The sequence below is a fragment of the Nomascus leucogenys genome, chromosome 8, assembly GCF_006542625.1.
Source record: "Nomascus leucogenys isolate Asia chromosome 8, Asia_NLE_v1, whole genome shotgun sequence".
NCBI classification, from domain to species: domain Eukaryota; kingdom Metazoa; phylum Chordata; class Mammalia; order Primates; family Hylobatidae; genus Nomascus; species Nomascus leucogenys.
In genome coordinates, this window is record NC_044388.1 from 53148489 (window position 1) to 53170500 (window position 22012).

A 22012-nucleotide genomic window follows, 5' to 3' on the forward strand; every position below is an offset into this window, starting at 1 on the left:
AATTTTCAATAATTACATTTTTTACTTCGAAATATTCTGGGGAGTTTTTACCTAATTTGCAATTCGTTTTTGTTTGTTTGTTTGTTCGTTTTTTTTGAGTCCGAGTCTCGCTCTGTCACCCAGGCTGGAGTGCAGTGGCGCGATCTCGGTTCACTGCAAGCTCCGCCTCCCGCGTTCTCCTGCCATTCTCCTGCCTCAGCCTCTCTGAGTAGCTGGGACTACAGGCGCCCGCCACCACGCCCGGCTAATTTTTTGTATTTTTAGTAGAGACGGGGTTTCACCGTGGTCTCAATCTCCTGACCTCATGATCCGCCCGCCTCGGCCTCCCAAAGTACGGGGATTACAGGCCTGAACCACTGCGCCCAGACTGCAGTTCATTTTTTAAGTCTTTGGTGTTTGTCCATTTTTATAATTTAGCCATTATTTTGGGTTGGGGGCAGTTACAAGGCAGTTGGGATATTTTCCTTGCTTCCTACAAGTGCTATATAGTATCACTCTTAATGAGAGTTACATTTTATTAAAGATCTAGTTAATTTGTAATGAGAAGGCCCTTTGGAGTCATGTTTGCTTTTATTGCCAGAATCTGAAGAAACCTTCTTGATTTGGAATTTGTGACATGAGCAGGGATTGAGGCTTTGAACCAACATTTGAGAATTACCTAATGATATTGAAAATGCAAAACAGTAGATTTCAAGGGGACTGTTTATGAAAATGGATTATAATAGTTATAACACAATTGCTTCTGAAGCAAAATGTTCAGCGTCTTTGTTCTGCATGCCTTGATACATAGTCTTATATCACATAATGGTACTTTGGTCTTACGATGGTGGTCCCATAAGATTATAATACCACACTTTTACTGTACCTTTTCTATGTTTAGATACACAAGTTGATATGGTTTGGCTGTGTTCTCACCCAAATCTCATTTTGAATTCTAGCTCCCATAGTTCCCACGTATCATGGGAGGGACACTGTGGGGGGTAGTTTAATCGTGGGGTGGGTCTTTCCCTTGCTGTTCTCCTGATAGTGAGTCTCATGAGATCTCACGATTTGATAAAGAGGAGTTCCCCTGCACAAGCTCTCTTGCCTGCCACCATGTAAGATGTGACCTTGCTCCTCATTCACCTTCCTGCATGATTGTGAGGCTCCCCCAGCCATGTGGAACTGAGTTAATTAAACTTATTTCCTTTATAAATCACCCGCTCTCTGGTATGTCTTTATTAGCAGTGTGAGAATAAAGACTAACACACAAGTCCTTACTATTGTGTTAAAATTGCCTACAGTATTCAGTACAGTAACATCTGTACAGGTTTGTAGCCTGGAAGCAATAGGCTCTACCATACAGCCTAGGTGTGTAATAGGCTACAACACTGATGTTTGTGTAAGTTCACTCTGTGAGGTTCGCAAAACAGTGAAATTGCCTAACAACGCATTTCTCAGAACATATCACCGTAGTTAAGCAACGTGTGACTGTATAGTATACTTTCTTTTTTGTGGAGAAGTTAGCTTCAGTATTTTAGAGAATGTCTTTTGTTTTATTTACTTTTTGTCTCATTTCCATTTGCAGTAGGCTCTCTGCTATGTGACGTTTTCTTTGTTGGTAGTTTCCCAGTGTTTGTTGATAAAACCCAACAATGTTGACTGCACATCATGAATGTTCTTTGGTTAAAATGTATCCATTTTTTATCTGTACCCATTTTTCATTAGTAGTTTACTGTTTAGGAATTCAGGGCATCACATAGTTGCACACAGAAGCTTTTCTTATTTTATTAATAGCATGTAACTAATGTGGACATCCCAGCTCTTTAGTGTATCTGAGAACCAGGACAAAAAAAGTCATCTTAGTTTGCAAAAAGATGCACCACCCCATGCACACTGGACAACAGCTCTGGGTCTCTCTTGGAGACTGTTGACATTTCCTTTAGGCATTATGTACTTGGACTTAACTGGCACCTTTAGCATGTTAGAAACAGGTTATTTGGTAAAGGAAAAGGCTCTGCCAGAGGCAGGTGAGTTGACGTTAATAAGTTTGCTCATGAAGTTCGCTGAAGAGGGTAGCTGGTGATGGCACTCCAAGTCTTGAGGTTGCAGGCTCTGTGGGGCCAGTCCTGCACCCCTTAGAGCAAGTGAAGGGCATGCTTATGAAAGAAAAGGCATGTTGCAAAGAGCCATCAAGAAGAGTTTTTAAAAAGTGTTGGCTATGTAAGTGAAAAAATTAAGTCTACTTTTATGGTAAACTTAAACACAAATTTTATGGTATTTCTACGCAAGTTCTCCATACAGCAGAGGAGCCAGCAGGTATTCTCCTAAGGAGGTAGAGGTGGGAGTGGGGAAGAAATGGCCTTTGCAAGCCTGACCTGTTGTTTGAAATCTCAAGTTGCCTTAGATGTTTTGTGATGTTAACCATGTAGTCCATACAATTTTTGGGCTTCAATATGAAATATTTTAAACATGTTTACCAAGGAACTCTTCTCCAGAGATCCTTGATTTAGGCTGATGTTTCAGGAAGCTGAGCTGTGGATTAGTGGTCCTGTGTGCCCTTGGTCTCTTGCTGTGTGTGTGTACTCCGGCTTCAGAAGCAGAGATGGACTGTGTTATCTTCAATAATGACGCTGGGTAAAGGAGGCATTAGCTGATCTGGTGAAATGTAAATAAGATTTGAATTAAGCAGCTCAAAAAAAGATTTAAAAAGTTTGTTTTAGTAATTGTTTTTAACCAATAAAGATGAAAAATACTTGTTTTCTGTCTGCAGTCATCTTACTGCTAGGGGTTCAAGAGAAGGTGCACTAGTACTTTTTATCTTGAGTCTCGCTGTTTATTCTCTGTACTTTAAAAACGATGGTGCTGTTGCCTTGAGCTGGTTGTGGGAGCATTTGCGGGGTCCCTGTTGGAATGAGGACCAATCTGCTTCATAACTCCTCCGTCTGTGGGCTAAACCAAAGTACCCTTGGAAAACTCCATGTCTTCCAGGGAGTTTCCACCCTTTTTCTCCTCCCTTTTTCCTGTTATTGTCTGCATGTCCAGCTGTGTCCCTCTAACCTCATTTTCAGCCATCTGCCAGGTCCCTCCAGTTGAGGCTTCATTCCTCCTGTCCTGATTCTTGACCCTGGCTTCTGCACTTGCTGGTGGCCCTGCAGAGCTCTGGCCTGGGAAGTAGAAGAATGGCTGCCCACTTGTGTTTGTGTTACCTGGCTTTTCATCTGCACAGTTCAGAGGGAAGTTCTCAACTGTCTTACACCCCGGTCACATGAGGTAGAGTGTAGCCAACTCTCCCAGCAGGACAGGCTTCTGGGATTCTTAGTCCTCTAACTTCTCTCTCATATGCAGATGAGCTTTTGAACTTAAAGCAAGAGGCGAGTGATTATTTTATTAGCACCTTTAGGGATGCAAAGAAGTAGGAGTGTGTGTTTGAGGGGAGGTGCTAACTAGACTGATTCGTTGTGCCCTTCCTTCAGAGTGCACCTAGATGAGTCAGAGTTCCCCCAAAATCATTTGGCATGCCATCCTGCAACACCACTGGTTTCTCTCGTAAATGAGCTTTTTGAAAAAATCTTGATTCAGTTGATAGATATAAATGTGCATTCCTTGGTCCTTCATAAGTAGCTGTAGATTGGGGCTGCTTAAAAATGAAGAGGCTGCAGTGACTGTATAGAGTATTTTGAAAAGATCATGGAAATGAGGTCCTGTGGAAGTGCATGCGTATGCCTTGGCAGAAGAAGTTCAGTGTTGGGACCAGACACGTTCAGCTCGCCCGGGAACCTAATGAAAGTCAACAGAAAAGAAATCAGGGGCGTGAGCTGGGCAGCTTCATGGCAACACTGCCCCTGACCTTCGACAGAAAGGCAGCTGGGAGGGGAGACCAAAGACATGAAGGTGGGGGTGGGGACAGGCTGCTCTGAAATTCAAGTCTTTTGTTTTTGTTTTTGTTTTTTTTTTTTTGGAGACAGAGTCTCGCTCTGTCGCCCAGGCTTGAGTGCAATGGCGCGATCGCAGCTCACTGCAACTTCTGCAAGTAATTCTCTTGCCTCCACCTCTCAAGTAGCTGGGACTGCAGGTGTGCACCACCAAGCCTGGCTAATTTTTGTATTTTTAGTAGAGACGGGGTTTCACCATTTTGGCCAGGCTGGTCTCGAACTCCTGACCTCAACCGATCCGTCCGCCTTGGCCTTGCAAAGTGCTGGGATTACAGGTGTGAGCCACCGCGCCTGGCCGAAATTCGAGTCTTATAGTCATAATTCCACTGAAAGGAAAGGTCAGGGTCCTTCTTTTGGGTCTCCAGTGGCTCAGTTCTGTAGCAGGAAAGGGACATGACTTGGGGTTTGGCAAACTGTTTAAAAAAGCTTTTCAGGCTGGGTGTAGTGGCTGGCACCTATAATCCCAGAACTTCGGGAGGCCAAGGCAGGAGGATCACTTGAGGCCAGGAGTTCAAGACCAGCCTGGCCAATATGGTAAAACCCCGTTTCTACTAAAAATAACAAAAATTTAGCCAAGTGTGGTGGTGCCTGTAGTCACAAGTACTCGGGAGGCTGAGGCAGGAGAATCACTTGAACGAGGAGGCGGAGTTAGCAGTTAGCCGAGATCGCCTCACTGCACTCCAGCCTGGGTGACAGAGTGAGACTCTGTCAAAAAAAAAAAAAAAAAAGCTTTTCAGTAGTGGAGCAGGTCTCTCTCTGTGAAGAAAAGTGCTTCCCTTAGAGTTTGAAAAGGAACCCTTGGGGCAAATAAGGACGTCAGTGTGCCCTAGACCCTGAAGGTGGGTCAGGAACTCTCAAAGATTGGAACACCACCCCTCCCCCACCATATTCCTGAGCCCTCACTCTCCTGGGTCACTGGGGTGGGAACTGTAAGTAGGATGGAAATTCCCATCCTTTCTGTGCTTCCCCACCACCATTCAGCAGCAGAAGTGGGGAATTCATATCTAGTGTGACCCGCGTTTCTCCGAAATTTGTGGTCTGCCTGCCCAACAGCCAGCCCCCTTTCCCACCCCACCTGTTAGGATCCCCGCTGGCTTTGCTCTGCTGTTCTGAGATGAAGGATGTTGCTGCTTCCTCCATTGTGCCAGGTGGACCAGCCTCCTTTAGTCCTGTCCCTCAAGGTGAAGCTATGTGAGCTAGAGCCCTCCCTGTCTTGTAGCTACATGGCGGGCCAGGTGCTGCTCCTCCTGGCTTTACATTTTGTCCCAGGAATAACCAAGCCGTACTACTTCATGCAGAAGCTCCTGGTTTTCGTGTTTTTTGTTTGTTTGTTTTTGAGACAGGGTCTTGCTCTGTCGCCCAGGCTGGAGTGCAGGGGCACAATCTCCGCTCAGTGCAGCCTCTGTCTCCTGGGCTCAGGTGATCTGCCCACTTCAGCCTCCCTAGTAGCTGGAACCATGAATGTGTACCACTATGCCTGGCTAATTTTTGTATTTTTAGTAGATATGGGGTTTCGCCATGTTGGCCAGGCTGGTCTCGAGCTCCTGGGCTCAAGCAGTCTGCTCCTTAGCCTTCCAAAGTGCTGAGATTACAGACGTGACCTGCCGCGCCCGGCTGCTCCTGGTTTTCAGTTGCACTTCTCTCCCCTAATGGTGTCTCTGGACGCAGTGGGCCCTCCGCACCACCTCTGTCTTGCCAGGCCAGTTTTATTTCTGGTTCCCTGGCCCTGGCAGCCTCCCCGCCCTAGGCATCTCCCCCAATCCCAGTGGGCAGGAACTCCAGTGATTCAAACTTAAATGCCTGCTACCCAGTACAGTCATTGAGGAGCTCTGCAGTGCTCTGTGAGCTTTTGAGGGGCCACATGCATCAGAAGCACCTGCCACTAAAAATTGTTGTAGAATCAGTTATCTGAACTCTGGGTTCAGCGTTGTTCCCAAATCACTTTGCTCTGTTTCCCTAGCTCTCATACCTTTGGCCCTATCTGGCTCTTTCCCACATACTCTGGGTATTACTCTTCTCACCTGGGTAGGGCACCCCCCCCCCCCCCCCCGCAGCACTCCATGGAGTAATGGGGAGTTGAACCATTCAGAGAAGTGTAGTTTCCTGTTCTTAATGAAAGACATCAGGTGAACAATAAAATCCTCCTGTTCTTCTAAAACAAATCGCCTTTCAGACGACAGGAAGCTGCCCTTTATGCCTTTGTGCTCCCCCTTCCCTGTGGGTTGTCTGTCTTTGCTGGAGAGTGGGCTTTCTCTCCTGCTGTACATCACTGAGGACATCGTCCCGTCAGGGTTTTGCTAGGCCGGTGTTGTGTGGATATTGATAATGATAAGAAAAAGCAACAAGCATGTAGGAAGATTTGCTGTTCTCCTCAGTTATCTCTTTTGGATATATGCTGTATCAGCAAGAAGCTATTTACTCTTTCAGTAAGTGTTTGTTAAGGGTGGTGGTATTTGAAAGCCTCGAGTTTATAAATAATAAAGTACTAATGAAATCTTTTAAATACGAAGACAGCTTTTTGCCTAACAAATTTTTAGTGAGCATTTAACAGTGGGACTTAATACTATGTGTAAGTGACCTTTTGCATGCTGTATAAAAGCTTGTCAGAGTTCAGGAGGTGTTACTGCTGTGGTTTTGGGTTTACTTGAGAACATTAGATGTTATTTTTCTCCAAGACACATACTAATGACCTTAACAACAACAAACCCATTTTTCTCGGTATGAGGACTAGAGTTAGGAGAATTTCTGAAGCCCTTTTGGAATGTAGGTGGACATTTGAGTTCCTCGTCTGCCTTTTCCCCTGGTCGTCATATGTGGGATCATTAAGCAGAACATAGAGCAGATGTGACTAAAGCAATGACATTTTCTAATGTAGCTTATGGAAGTGAAATAGGAAGGCTCAGCTAATTACCTGTAATTTCAAAGGCAGCCAGTAGGTTTCCTGTGTACAGCACCTTGGAAATCTTTTGTATGGACCCAAAAATGAGTGACTAATTTACAGAATAGAAAATGAATAAGCTTTGTACGAGGTTAAGCACATTTGCAGGAAGAATGGATTTAATGCATCATCGTGGATAGCAATTTTTGACTGTCATCAACAATTTCAAGTTAAGCAAGTATCTGTAATGAAGCACAAAACATTGATTAAAACAGAGAAAATATCAGAGATTGGATTCGTCCAAGTAGGCTAACTGAAAATTTGGTCCAACAAACATCAGCAAGTACCCACTTTGGAAGAGAATTTGAGTTTTTAAAAAATTAGGCCCCAAAGGTGGGTACAAACTGATGATTTAACATCTGTTATTAGTGTTTCTTAGAGAAACAGAACAAAGTGTAACGTCTTTGGAGAATACATTAAGGGAGGAAGCTTTCCAAAACCAACATGAAGACTCATATACAGTGGCCAGCATTAGCATTCCTAAGAATCAAGAAAGCACCATATGATCTTTGTCATCAATAGCACTGTTCACTGTATAACCGATTCCAAAGGCTCAGAGAGATGTGGAAATCAGGATGTTTTGAGAATCAGTGAGGTGGAGGGAACAAGGCTGGGCCCTAGTGATGGAATTTTTAATGAAGACCCTTCATTTTGTGTGTGAGAAACCGCTTTTGATTTACAACGTATCATCAACCTCGCTCTCTAGACTTCTAGTACTGAAGTACTTCAGTTCACGTCAAAATCTGTTTCTCAACTAGGGAGTGAAGATTTGGCACCATAGAGCATATTCGAAAAACTGTGTCAGAGGGCAGTCCTAAAAGAGAAAAAGTTCTGAAGATATTCTGTGTTGTCAACAGCTTCTTTGAACTGAGAGTTTGGCCTCTGACGTCTTGGCTTGAACTAGCTGACATCCACTTGACAGGCAGGCCCTCTGAATTGCTAGCATTTACATGGTCTCATTACCTTAGTGTGGGACGTATATAAGGGCCCTATGCGTGTTTACTGAGCAAAGAAATGTCAGAAAGAAAAAAAAGAAAAAGTCCCATGCCCTACCACCCTGGTCTAACTACTACGAACCACAGAAGACCATTATTCTGAACAGAAGAGAGGATATATACAGGTAACAGTTATTTTGTAAACATAGAATCGTATACATGGTATTTAGCAGAAGACAAATATAAGTTAATAGGAAGGAATTGTAGAATTTTTTTTTGTTTTTGTTTTTGTTTTTTTTGAGACAGAGTCTCGCTCTGTCACCCAGGCTGAAGTGCAATGGCACGATCTCAGCTCACTGCAAGCTCCGCCTCCTGGGTTCACGCCATCCTCCTGCCTCAGCCTCCTGAGTAGCTGGGACTACAGGCGCCCGCCACCACGCCCGGCTAATTTTATTTTTTTATTTTTTTATTTTTAGTACAGACAGGGTTTCACCATGTTAGCCAGGATGGTCTCGATCTCCTGACCTCGTGATCCACCTGCCTCAGCCTCCCAAAGTGCTGGGATTACAGACGTGAGCCACCGCACCTGGCCAGGAATTGTAGAATTTTATATGAAAACATTTTACATCATTGGATCACTTTTATTTTGCCTTTTCCTTGTGGATTTGTTGGAGATCTTGGTATGTAACAGATTCTAATCTTTGCTACTATGTATGTTGGAAATATCTTCTGACATATGGCTTTGTCCTTTTTAAACATTTTTAAAATCAATAATATAGTTACGTTTCACTTGCCAAATGAAATCTGACATTTTAATGTAGTCAAATTTTTATTTAAAAAAAAATTTTTTTTTTTGAGACAGAGTCTCACTCTGTTTCCCAGGCTGGAGTGCAGTGGCATGATCTCGGCTCACTGTAACCTCCACCTCCCTGTTCAAGCGATTCTCCTGCCTCAGCCTCCTGAGTAAAGTAGCTGGGACTACAGGCACACGCTACCACGCCCAACTAATTTTTGTATTTTTAGTAGAGACAGGGTTTCACCATGCTGGCCAGGCTGGCCTGGAACTCTTATCCTCAAGTGATCTGCCCACCTTGGCCTCCCAAAGTGCTGGGATTACAGGCATGAGCCACCACACCTGGCTTCTCTCAGTTCGTTTTTTGTTTAAGAAATCCTTCCTACCCCAAGATCATTGTCTGCTGTGTTTTCCTCTAAATATTTTGCTTTCTACTGTATGAACTGTCACCTACCTATAGTTTGTTTTTAGAGTGTAGCCTGAGCTTGGGGTTCAACTTATTTTTAAAATATGGATAGTCCATAGTCACTGTTAATTAAATAGACCATCTCTCCCCGTTATTTGCCACCTCCGTCATAGATGTTTCCATCCATGTGTGGGGCAGTTTCTTCCCTTCAGTTGGTATTTGTCTTTCCTGATTCATACCACGCTGGCTTGATTAGCATGGCTTTCTCTAAGTCGTGGAAACTCGTCCTTCCAGGTATCTTCATTGTGTTCTTTTTTTTCTGGCAAATTTCTCTCCTCTTGGTGGGGTGCTCTTCCATCTACACCCTGGAATCATCATGTTGATTAGGTGAGAACCCTGTTGGATTGGGGTTGGTACTGCATTGCGTTCATGGATTAATCTGTGGCACTGGAGATATAGCAGCAGGCATGACCGCTCAAGCCACTGCCCACCCACCTTCAAGGAGCCTTTATTCTAGTGGTGGCAACAGTCTCATGAGAATCGGAGTGCTGGTGGCTGGTGGGGGTGGTGTTATTTTTAGGTGAAGCAATCAGGGAGAGCTTCATTGATAGGGTAACATTGGGACTGGGGTTGGAGTGAGGCCGGCGGGAGGCCAGTGTCTCTGGAAACCAAGGGAGAGAATGGTGGATGAGGTTGGGGGTACTTGTAGGACTTCATAGATGTGCTAAGAAGTACTTTGAGTTTTATTTGTAGTAAGATGGGAAGCCATGAAGGAATGATGTAATAAAATTAAATTATTTTAAACTTTATGCCGGATGCTATCTGGGCAACTGGAGGGAGACTAAGAAGGAAGCCGGGAGACCAACTAGGAGGCTGGCAGAATAATCCAGGCAAAGGATGATGGTGGTTTGAAACCCAGGTGGTAGCATTGGGAGGTAGTGAGAAGTGATTGCATTTTGGGGATATTTCGAAGGTATTGCTGAGCAGGATTTACCCATGGATTGGATATCGGATATGAGGGAATGAGAAGAAATAGAAGGGACCTGGAGTTTTTAGGGTTGAGTAACTAGAGTGGACTTGCCATTTACTGAGATGGGGGTTAATGTGTAGGGCACAGCTTTGACTTTATTGCCAGGGAGGGCTGGTGGGTATTTAGGAGTTGGATTTTAGCTGTGTCGAGTTTGAGATCCCTTTTAGACATCTAGCGGGAGGTGCTGGGCAGCTGTGAACTACACAGGATTATAGTTTAGGGCAGGAGAGAATTTTAGGAGTTATCCATGTAATATACTTGGTTCTTAGAGCCATGAGTGCCTTTAATCATCCAGGAGGTAAGCATAAGTAGAGAAGAGATGTGAAGACTGAATCCTGGGGGCACTGCAGCCCTCATCACATAGAGCTTGGGGGGAGATAAGAGACACAGTAAAGAAGACTGAGAAGAGATGTGGCCAGAGGAGGAGGAGAACCAAGAGATAGTGGTGCACTGGAAGAAAACCTCAAGGAGGGAACGAGCCCCACCGTGTTTGGTGCTGCTGAGGACTGAGAATTGACTGTTAGATTTGGCAGCGTGGAGGCCACTTGGCAGCAGCTCTTTCGGTGGAGTATGGAGACTGGAGTCTGGCATGGGCTCATGAGAGAATGGGAAGAGAGGATTTAGAGGTGGTGATTATGGGCGACTCCTGGGAAGGGTTTCATGGAAAGAGAACTGGGAGTGCCGGGCAGGCTCTGGGGTTTGTTTGCTTAAAGACAGAGGAATGATGGTAGTTGTGTGATGATGGGAAAGAGCTCGGGAAGGGGAGGGCCAGGAGAGAGAGTGCAGAGTGGCTGGAACGATTTCCTGAGGTGGCCAGAAGGGATTGCATCAAAGAGTATGGGGTGCATGTCCCTTACTCCTATCTCATCTCTCTCAGGAATGTTTTGTTATGAACCTTTTGAAAGTTTTGCCTAACCTTTCTTGATTTATTCTTAGAAACTAGAGTGTTTTTTTTTGTTGTTGGTCTTGTGAATGGAAAAGCAGTTGGTTAATGCCAGTACGTAGAAAGGCTGTTTATGTATATCTGATCTTATATCTAGCAGACTTGTTAAACTGTCTTCATATTTGAAAATATGTAATTTCTTTTAGATTTCTATGTAGACAATTATATCTTGTGCAAATAGGGATAGTTACTTTTTTTCTTTTCAAACTCCTGCAGTACCTTTGATTTCTTTTACTGAATTGGCTAGGACCATCAAGTACAACGTTGAATGTAAGTTGTAACAACAAGCATTTGTGTTTTATTTCTAATTCCAAAAGAGTGGATCTGTAAAATTTTCCTATTAAATAAAAGCTGTGAATATTTGTTAGATGCTCTTTTAAAAAAAAAATCTGGTTAAAGTTTTATTTGTAGCTTGTGAAGAGTTTTAAATCATGGTTATTGAATATGTTTCTGCATTTATTGCAGATTGTTGTTTTACCCTTATTTTTATTTTCGGATGTTGAGCTATCCTTACATTTCTGGGATAAATGTGACCCTGCTTAGTCACATGTATTACTTTGTGTGTATTGCTATAGATTTTTTTCCTAATCATTGTTATAATTAGTCACATGAAAGAGAAAGACACAACTGAATATTTTTTTCTCTTCTCAGTTTTTAGAATTTTTGGAAATTCTGTTTTTTTCCGGTTTTGGCTTTACTTGCCTAAAAAATCATCTGAGCCTCTGCTGCCTTTTAGGATGGAAGGTGAACTATTTGTTTATCCATCGAGAATTTGATCTTATTGATTTATGAGTACTATTTCTTGAATCAATTATGGTTTAATGTCTTTTATATTAGAAGATTCTTAGGATACTTAAACATCTATACTGGATCTGTGATTCAGCATGCCTCATTCTTTTTGTACCTTTTCTCTTAGAGGTATTTCTTTTCTTTGATTTTTTTTTTTTAAGAATCGGTTTTTTTCTTGGTTCTTTCTATTGCATCCTTGTCTTTCATTGTTTCTGGTTCTTTATTTCCTTCTGCCTTTAGGTTATTTGGTTCTTTTTATAGCTCATTGAGTTGAACATTTAGCTTGTGTTGTTCTTTAATGAACATTATCCTCTAAATGCAGCTTTTGCTGCATCTTGTAAGTTTAATTTCATTTTTTTCACTTTTAGATTTTTTTTTCTGTTTATTTAAAATACATTCACTTTTTTTTTTTTTTTTTTTTTTTTGAGACGGAGTCTCACTCTGTCGCCCAGGCTGGAGTGTGGTGGCGCAATCTCGGCGCACTGCAAGCTCCGCCTCCTGGGTTCACGCCATTCTCCTGCCTCAGCCTCTCCGAGTAGCTGGGACTACAGGCGCCCGCCACCACGCCCGGCTAATTTTTTGTATTTTCAGTAGAGACCGGGTTTCACCGTGGTCTCGATCTCCTGACCTCGTGATCCGCCCGCCTCGGCCTCCCAAAGTGCTGGGATTACAAGCGTGAGCCACCGCGCCCGGCCCCACTTTTTTTTTGAGACAGAGTCTTTCTCTGCTGCCCAGTTTGGAGTGCGGTGCAATGGCATGATCTCAGCTCACTGCAACCTTTGCCTCCCAGGTTCAAGTGATTCTCCTGCCTCAGCCTCCTGAGTAGCTGGGACTACAGGCATGCACCACCATGCCTGGCTAATTTTTGTATTTTTAGAAGAGACAGGGTTTCACCATGTTGGCCATGGCTGGTCTCGAACTCCTGACCTCATGTGATCCACCTGCCTCGGCCTCACAAAGTGCTGGGATTACAGGTGTGAGCCACTGTGCCTGGCCCACTTATTTTTTGACTAGGATATTTATTCATAGGTCTAAAAGGCCAAAAAGTATAAAAAATGAAAACCAAAAAATGATTTTAGTTCGATTTGATAACATTTACATTTCTAAGGTGAGAAGTTTTTTTCTTGTGATTTTGTAAAATATTTTATATTGGGATTAGATTTAAATATTTGTTCAGGGTTCATATATATACATGTATGTCAAATGTAAAGTATTTACTCTACCCTTCATTTTTTTCCTGCCTGATCTTTTAATTAACTGGCACAAATGAGTTGGTTTCCTAAGATTATAGGTTTGTCAATAAATATTTTGTATATTTTGAGCCTAGGCTTTAGATGTATACAAATTCATGATCATTTATTGTGTTAAGGTGTAGTGCCCACCACTTAATGAATTTTTCCCTTAAAATGTGTTTATGTTGCTGTAATAGCTAGTTTTGGATAGTATTTACTAGTCGAATCTTTTTCCTTCCCTTTTTATTTAAAAAAGTTTGGTTTTGTTTGGAACTCTGTCTTGAAAGCATCATATAACTAGATTTTAACACTTCAGTGTAGTATCTTTTATCAGTTTAATGTGTTTAATTTTGTTATTACTATAATGTTTGGAATTCTTAGTGTTTGCGGTTTATCATTCTTCTTGGCTTACTATTAGTATTAGCACCTTGTTGGTATGAGAGATTTTTCTACATGGATTTGCTATTTGCTGTGTTGAACTATACAGATTCTGTGTCTGACCTTGTGGTTGCCATTAGTTTCTTTGAATTCTGCTTATCTGTTATTTTGAATAAATGATTCAATAATTTCTCCTGGAGTGTGACAAGGATATTGGCATTCTTCACCTTTTGAATGTATTCTCTCTCCTATTTTATGTGTATCTAGAATTTTTAATTCTTTTCAGTGTACCAAAAATAGAATATGTATATTACTTTAATTTATATCCATCTTTCTTGAAGACATAATAAGGAAATTCGCTGATTAACTCTTCATTCTAATCTGTAATCTTACCCTCCACTAGATTAATTTTAGCTTTAGAAAACACATCAATAATACTTTTAAAAATCACAGGTTACTTAAATTTCCCAACATTACATTTGAGAGCTTACGATTTTCTTTATTCCTTCTCTTCTATGTGGGCTGTTTTTTCTTCCTGAACTACATCTTTTTATTTTCATTTCTTTTTTTTTTTTTTTTGAGATATAATTCACATACCATAGAATTTCTCCTTTTAAAGTATATAGTTCACTGGTTTTTAGTGTATTCACAAAGTTGTACAGCCACCACCACTATCTAATACCAGAACATGTTTATCCTTTTGGGAAGAAACTCCATGCCCACTAGCTATCAATTCCCATCTTACTCTACACCCCTGGCAACCATGAATCCACTTTTTGTGTCTGTGAGTTTGTTTATCCTGTACATGTCATATAAATGGAAACATACATTTTGTGTCTGACTTCTTTCACGTAGCAGAATGTTTCCTAGGTTTATGTTGCATAATGTATCAGTAACTCATTCCTTTTTGTGGCTGATTAATACCCCATTTTGTGGATACACTGTGACTTGTTTATCCATTCATCAGTTGGTGGGACATTTGAGTTGTTTCTACTTTTTTTCTATTATGAATATGAGCATTCATGTAGAAGTTTTAGTGTGAACATATATTTTCTGTTTTTTGTTGTTGTTGTTGTTGTTTTTTGAGTATGATACCCAGGAGTGAATGTCTTTTTTTTTTTTTTTTTTTTTTTTTTCCTTTTTTTGGAGACAGGATTTCATTCTGTTGCCCAGGCTGGAATACAGTGGTGCAGTCACAGCTCACGGCAGCCTTGATTTTCTGGACTCAGATGATCCTCCAACCTCAGCCTCCTAGGTAGCCGGGACTGTTGTGTGTGCCACTACACCTGGCTAATTTTTATAATTTTTGTAGAGATGGAGTTTCACCGTGTTTCCCTGGCTGGTCTTGAACTCCTGGGCTCCAGCAATCTGCCCGCCTTCACCTCCTAAAGTACTAGGATTACATGCGTGAGCCACCATGCCTTGCCAGACATCTTTTAATAATTATTTTAGTGAGGATTTGGGGATAAGTTCTTGGTATTCATTTGTCTAAAGATAATTGCACTGTTGTCACTAGTAATGATATTTTGGCTGGAGATAAGTTTATTGGTTTACCATTTTTATCAGTCTTAGAGCTGATGAAAAGTCTCCTGTCCTCCTTTTCTAAGTTATCTGAGTTTCTGATAGTTTAAGATTTCTTACCTTTGATAGTTCCGTAATGTTATTACAGTGGGTCTAAGAGTAGATACAATATACTTTTGGTCTCAGTATGAATTGATCTGAGGATGTTAACATATCTTTTAATAAATGTCAATGCCTTGAGGAATTGTGTCTATCTTCATAAGGTATGTCAGTCTATAATTTTCTTATTTCATATCACAGTTAATGCTGGCCTCATAAAAGGAGTTACAAAGCACTTTCTCTGTTTCTCGAATGTATTGTACTGGTTTGGATTCTTTCATGAATTATACTAAAATTTATCAGTGAAGCTATTGGGGACTAAGATTTTCTTTGTGATAAGTTTTTAGATTATGAATTCACAGCCTTTAATTAAACATAAGCTAAGTAGACTTAACATTTCTCCTTGGGTCAGTTTTTGTGAAAGTTGTATCTTCAAAGGAATTTACCTAGTCTAAAGTGTTGCATTCATTAGCAGATACTTGTTTCTGCCCTTTATTATTATTTACCTTTACTTTCAGTTTAATTTGCTTTTTCTGTTTTGGTTTCTTAAGGTGGAAGTTTAGGCCATTGCTTTGTTGTCTTACATGAGCATATAGTGCTGTACATTTTCTTGTAGCTCTGCCTCAGTGTATCAAAATTTGATATGCTTTCATTACAATCAGTTCAAAATATTTTCTGATTTGCTTTGTGATTTCTTCTTTGACCCCTGGGTTTAGAATTAGGTTAAATTTTGGATATTTGAGGTTTTTCTACATGTCTTATTGTTGATTTTGAATTCCATTGCAGTCAAAGCACATTTCCTATAAGATTTCAGTTTTTCAGAATCCATTCAGAATTGTTTTATGGCCCAGTATATGGTCTATCTTGGTGAATGTTCTGTGTGTATTTGAAAAGATTATATAATTCTCTGGTTGTTGATGGAGCTTTTCATAAATACCAGCTAAACTGCAGTTGGTGTAGTCAATAGGTCTCCCATCTTTTTCTCTATTTTTTTATTTTTTAGGCAAGGTCTCACTCACCCAGGTTGGAGTGCAGTGGTGTGATTCATGGCTCAGTATATCTTCGACTTCTCAGGCTCAGATGATCCTCTCACCTCAGCCTCCCAAGTAGCTGGGACTATAGGTGTGTGCCACCACACCCAGATAGTTTTTGTAGAGATGGGGTTTCATAATATGCCCAGGCTGATCTTGAACTCTCGAGCTAGGCCATCTGCATGCCTTGCTCGGCTCCCAAAGTGCTGAAATTACAGAGCATGAGCCATTGCGCCCAGCCAAGATCTCTCATCTCTTTGTTTTATTGTTTTTTGGTCCAGTTTTATCAATTACTGAGAAATATGTTGAAATTTCCAACTATGATTGTGCATTGGTTGTTTCTGTTTTTGTTTCACATATTTTGAAGCTCTGTCATTAGATGGATGTATATTTATAATATTGTTATATTTTCCTTTTAAAATCACTATGAAATGCCTTTTTTGTTTCTAGTAATACTTTTCGAAGTCTAGTTTGTTTTACATTAATGTATCCATTCCAGCTTTGGTATATCTTTTTCCAGCCTGTTACTTTTAGTTTGTTTCTGTCTTTATATTTAAAATTGTTCTTTAGAAACCAGAATATAGTCAGTTCTTACCTTTTTAAAATAATCTGATAGTCTCTGCTTTTTAATTGAAATTAATCCATTTACATTTAAAGTAATTATTAATATGGTTATATTAGGTCTTTTTTTGCTTTTCTTAGGGAAGGGATTTTATTTGCTTTTGTTCCTCCTCTTTTGTTGATTTTGTGTTAACCAAAATTTCTTATTCATTTTAATTCTTCTGTTGGTTTTCTAGCTATATGCATCTTAGCTTTTTCTTTAATATTGAATCACTTTGGATAAGACATATAATTTTTTCAATGATGTGTTTCCAGTTCCCCTAGTTATCCTTATTATTGTCACAGTTGTTGCATTTATATACTTTGTAAACCCATCAGTAGTGTTATATTTTTTGCTTTATGCTGTCATCTTTTATAGAAAACTATTACATATATCCACAGAATTACCATTTCTGGCTGTCTTCATTTCTTCCTGTAGCTCTAAGTTGCCATCTAGTGTAGTTTCCATTTGGACTAGAGATCTTTCTTCAGCATTTCTTGCAAATAGTTTATTTGAAAATGCCCTTATTTTACATTCATTTTTAAAGGATACTTCTTCTGAATACTAGAATTCGTGGTTGACTGGTTTTCTTCCTTTTCCTTCTTCAGTAATTTGAATTGTAGTCCCAGTGTCTTCAGACTTAAAAGTTTCTAAGGAGAAGTCTGTCTTTGTTCTTATCATTATTGTTGCCGTTGTTTTCCTGTTTATGACATGTCATTTTCTCTGACTGCTTTCAAGATTTTGTTTATCTTTGGCTTTCTACCATTTGACTAAGGTGTGTCTAGAAGTTTTGTTTGTGTTATTCTGTTTGAGGTTTATTGAGCTTTTGGGGGATATTTCAGTTGTTGTGTCATCAGATGTCTTTTCCTCCTTTCCTCTCTCTAGATTCCAGTTAATGTGCTGCTTCCTGTTGTCACATTTTTAGGAATTCTACTTATTTTTCATTCATCTCTTTCTCTTTATGTTCCTCAGATTATTCTATATTCAGGTTCATTGCAGATGGCAGAACCAAGCATCAATCCGTTGCTTAGCCAGTCTAATGCATTTATTTTAGTAAATGTTTTGTTCCGATTTAGACTTTTAATTTTTCTAGTTTCATTTTTCTCCCTTGAGATTGCCGTATCTGTTCACTTATTGATACCATATTTTCCTTCAATTCTTTGGGCATGTTTTTCAGACTTTTTGAAATATTTATGATAAATGTTTGAAGTCTGTTAAATCCAACATTTGGGCTCACTTGGAATCAGTTTCTGTTGGCTGTCATTTTACCTACATAGGGTCAAGATTTCCTGTTTTTTTCTTGTCTAGCAGAAAGTTGGACATATGCTGTAGTGACTCTGAACTCTTGTGTTCTTCTGAAGATTATTGTGTTTTTATTGTAGCAGACTGTTAATAAACTGCTTGGTCAAACTACACACTTTGTTTTTCCTGCAATATGCAGCTGCTTGTACCTCTCCTCTGCTCTTATGTCTTTGCACTGGTGGTGTTTTTAGTCTGGCACCATGTGAGTCTCCCCTGTGTCTGCAAAATTTGAAAGTTGGCTAAGGATCTGAGTAGAGATGGACTTTTCTCTGTGGTTTTCTTTCTTCTGGGGATTCCCCTAGTTTCTAGCACTCCACCAGCTTTGAGCTCTGTACTCTGACATTTCAAGCTTTATGCCGCCCTAGCTTGAGCACAGTTGGGAAAGAGCATCATATTCACAGATTTGGCTCCATGTTACTCTTTTTTAAAAATATTACTTTCTGGTTTCTGACTGCTTTTTCACCATGCTGCTTGTGGTTTCCTCAGCACATATGTAGTATGTAGTTCAGCTGTCAGCTAGGGATTTCAGCATCTTATGCACTGAATTTGAGTGTCACCTCTATATTCTAGTGCTGTCAGAGTGCTTTAAATTTCTAGCTGCTTCCCCAATCCCAGATTCTGATATCTGGCACCTTTAGTTGGTGAGGAACTGGCTTTTGTTTGCCCCCATGTTTTGCAGCAATAGCTGTGGGGGTTGAGCAGTGCCTTGAGCCAAGATGCCACAAACTCACAATTCTTAACCCCTCTAGTTACAGTTTTTGAGATTTAACTCTCTTCCAGGCTTTTGCAAATACTACCTTTAGATCATTGAAAAAAAAATCACTAATTAGCTTGGCATGGTGGTACACACCTGTAATTCCGGCACTTTGGGAGAATGAGGCATGAGTCTCACCTGAGGCCAGGAGTTCAAGACAAGCCTGGGCAACATAGTGGGACCCCATCTCTACTAAAAATAAAAAACTTAGCTGAGTGTGGTGGCACATGCCTGTAGTCCCAGCTACTTGGGAGGTTGAGGTGGAAGGATCACCTGATCCCAGGAGGTTGAGGCTGCAGTGAGCTATGATTGCACCACTGTATTCCAGCCTGGGTGACAGAGCGAGAACCTACCTCAAAAAAAAAAAACAGTTATTATAAATGTGAGTGTTTGCGTGACCCCTTCACCCTTCCTGCCATTACAGAAAGTTGGTATTTTTAGTTTTGAAATACTAGGGTGAGTATAGCTTGTCTGTTTCATGAGCGTTTCTTTCTGTTGTGCTTTCATTGCTTTTAGGGTCATTATTCAGTTTATTTTTTTCTTTTTTTTCCCTTGAGATAAGTTTGTATGAGAGTCAGCCACCATCCTTTTTCTGTTCTTCTTTTTATTTGAAATTAGGCTGTGTGTGCTTGTGCAGGGAGGGTGGGCGGGAGAGGTTTTCAGAGGCCACAGCATTCTCTCTTCCGGCATCTCACTAAGTACTTGACAGTGTGGCCTGGTACCTTCTGAGCTCAAGGGCTGTCCTCCCATTCCTCTCCTTCGCCATCCATCTGGGCTAGACCTTCTCTTTCCGTTGCGTCCCCCTACCCCACGCTGTCCCTTTCCTGCTCCATTGCTGTTCTGTTCCCAGCAGTTTTTCTTAGTAGAAGGACGCTTTGGCTGGCTAGTTTCAAGAGCTTTTCAGCCTTCAAGTGCTGCAGTCCCTTCAGACCTGGCTGTGATCACTTGTGTCCACCTATAGGTGGAAGTGTGCAAAGACCCTTCTGGTTTTGGCTATTCTCAGCTGGCTCCCTGAGTTTTCCTGTGAGTGCCTGTTGACAGTGTCAGGATTCTTCTGCTCCCATCCATCACACACCCTGTTGCTATCCTCTGCTTCCTCTGCACAGATCCTCATCCACCTGGTCCTGCAGCTTTTGCCCATTTATCATCCCTTTCCAGTCATGTTTTGTGGCTTGTAGGGTACTTAGTTTCCTCTTGGCCATTATCTGAAGATTTGAGGGATTGGGCAATTTCTGCACCTCCTCTGCTGTCCCCATTCTCCTCCATCTGCCTTGAAGTGAAGCAGATTTTCTCCTGCTCTGAAGCCTGGGGCATGGGTGAAAATTCTTTCAGGATTCTCTCGCCAACTTTCTCCTAGAACAGGATTGACAGACGATAGGCAGGTTTCCTGTGGGCACTGTTCCCTGGTCGCCCTTTCACTTGAGAGTGTAGCCTGTGACCTTGCCTGTCTGCGTGGGCTCTGATCCGACCTTACAGCCCCGTCACTGTGGCTCTGCATCCCTGTCCAGCATCAGCGTGTGGCCTTGGGATATCACCTGGCTTCAGAGTTGGCTCACTTTCCTTGATTTTTTTTTTTTTTTAGTTTTCATCTTTATTTTCCTGATGACTTCTCTTCATTCTAGCTTGTAAATGATGTATTTTTAAAAGTAGTTAAAAGATATTTTATCCAACTCTATGTGTGTATGTGTTTTTTGTACTAGGAGGAATTTTGGGGGTACCTTTGTTCTTACATTGGTGGTGTAAATTATGTTTTAAAACTTTTCTTTTTAAAAATAGCTTATGTGTCTCATGGCCTAGCATGCTTTTTTTGCTCTCCTAAATATTTTTGATTTTTAAAATACTTTGTTTGCTGTGCATGTTTTAAGAGTTTGCTCTCTTTAGGAAACCAGTCAAGGTCCATAATTTTATGAAACTTGGGCTGTCAGTTATTTACAGACTAACCAGTGTGGACAGAAGTAAGAGGAAAAGTGTAACACTTGTGTTATGAGGTCTGGGAGAGCTGAGGCCACTCCCCGTGTTTTACAGGAGGAACGTGCTAAGCAGTGGCCTCGCCCAGTCAGCCAACCTCCAGTTTCACCCACGGGAATGGTGGGCCTGAGACCAAGAGAAGGCCATTATTCAGTCATGTTGAAGTGCAGGGCGCTGCCTAAGAACCTAGCTCCTAGGCTCCCCACATCACTGCAAGGCAGGCATTAGTCACCACTTTTAGAGCTGAAGAGAATGAGTCTTTGGTTAAGTGTTGAAATAGAAGTACAGTTCAGATCTCAAAATAAAGACCTTTGTCTTACTCACGACTGCATCTCCAGGCCAGCAGCCTGGGAGCCAGAGAGAGCTTGTTCTCTGACACCCCGGGCCCTGCTCTTCCTCCCCATCAGTAGGAAATGATGGCCTCGGAGGCTTGTTTTGCTCATCACTCTCGCCCCACTGCTGTAAATAACAGAACGGCCCTCACTCTGTGGTTTCTAGACCCTGGCACTGCTTTTCAAACTTGACTATCATAGAGACCGCTGCTGAAAGGAACAGTGTCTGCACGTCCATCTGGGTCCATTCTCCTACTCATGGCCAGTGGTGGAAATTTTAGGTTATTTGAAAAAATGTCTTTTAATGGCAAATTAACATTCAAGAAGAGTAATAAGACTTAATAACTGGAAAGTTTTTTTTTAGTCCATCACTTAAAACACAAATGTGGAAAATTTTACAGAACTATTGGCCCATGTAGTACATGCATCTGTCCCATGTCTATACTTTTATCTGTGTGTTCCAGGTTACACTTATTTTAAATAAGAGAAAAGAAAGAGGGAGAAATTGTTCATAGTAGGTGTATGGTTAATGGTGTTGGCTGGAATAAAGATTTGAATTGGATTTCTAAATTAGACCAAAAAAACCCAAAAAACAAAAACCCAGAAAACAGACTAGAAGGTGCTTTTGAATAGAAATAATATATATAAACCGTTGATCTCAAAACACTAAAAACTAGTATATGCTCATCAGTCAGTGAATTAGCTTTTTACTCTAAACTTAAGAGTAAGTTTTGCTTTACTTTTAGAAACTTTTAGAACCAAACATGGTAACTCATGTAATCTAAGTAACTTAGTAATGAAAATCTATTCTGTTCCCCATCGGGGGAAAAAAAAAAAAGCATATGCTTGGTTAAAGTAGAAGGAAATGTTAGGACTTGAATCAGGCAAGGTGCCATCAGGGCTCAGAGCCACACTGGTAATTCGAATGGTGGAAATTTCATAGAATTGTTGGAGGGGTGTTGAGGATCCTCCAGAGAAGCAGAACCCATAGGGTAGAGATAGATATATAGAACCAGATTTATTATAGGGATTTGTTTATGCAATGA